This window comes from Chiloscyllium punctatum, unplaced genomic scaffold (assembly GCF_047496795.1).
Source record: "Chiloscyllium punctatum isolate Juve2018m unplaced genomic scaffold, sChiPun1.3 scaffold_159, whole genome shotgun sequence".
Classification (NCBI taxonomy): Eukaryota; Metazoa; Chordata; class Chondrichthyes; order Orectolobiformes; family Hemiscylliidae; genus Chiloscyllium; species Chiloscyllium punctatum.
In genome coordinates, this window is record NW_027309893.1 from 520,723 (window position 1) to 521,810 (window position 1,088).

Genomic DNA, 1,088 nt, shown 5'->3' on the forward strand with positions numbered 1-1,088 from the left:
GACAGCCGTACTGACGACTAAGGCACCATGCACCCCCACCCCCTCCCCCCAAACCAGGTCACTAGTACTGTGAGATAGCCGTGGTAAGCACTGAGACACCAGGCTTCCCCCTCCAAAACCAGGTACCTGTTCTGTGAGACAGACATGCTCACCATTGAGACACTATGCCCCCTCCCCCTCTTCCCAAACCAGGTCCCTGGTACTGTGAGACAGCCGTGTTAACCGCTGAGACAACATGACAACCTCCACCTCTCCCCTACTCCGGGTCCCAGGTACTGTGAGACAGCCGTGCTAACCACTGAGACACCATGGCCCCTCCCCATCCCCCCTAAACCAGGTCCCTGGTATTGTGAGACTTCCGTACTATGCACTGAGACACAAAGCCCCCTTCCCCCTACCCCCAAACCAGGTCCCTGATACTGTGAGACAGCCGTGTTAACCGCTGAGACACCATTACACCCTCCCCCTCTCCCCGACTCCGGGTCCCAGGTACTGTGAGACAGCCGTGCTAAACACTGAAACACCATGCCCCCCTCCCCCTCCCCCACAAACTGTGTCCCTTGTACTGAGAGACAGCCGTTCTAACCATTGTGACACCATGCACCCTCCCCCTCCTCCTGTCCCCCAATCCGGATCCTAGGTACTGTGAAACAACCATGCTAACCACTGAGACACAATTCCCCATCACCGCCCCCTCCCCCAAAACGGAGTCACTGTCCTTGGTAATACTGGGGAAATGTAAATAAAAGTGATGAGCTTAGAGCTATGATGTTGTGGCCATAACAGAGACATGGGTTTCTCAGGGGCAGGAATGGTTGCTGGATGTTCCAGCGTTTAGAACAATTAAAAAGAATAGGGAGGAGGTAAAAAGAGGAAGGGGTGTAGCACTGCTAATCAGAGAGGGCATCACAGCTACAGAAGTTAACATTATCGAGGAAGGTCTGCCTACTCTGTCAGTATGGGTGGAAATTAGGAACAGTAAGGCAGCAATCACCTCAGTAGGGGTTAAATACAGGTCCCCCAATAGAAGCAGGGAGATTGAAGAAAGCATAAGTCGGCAGATTTTGGAAAAGTGTGAATGGAATAGG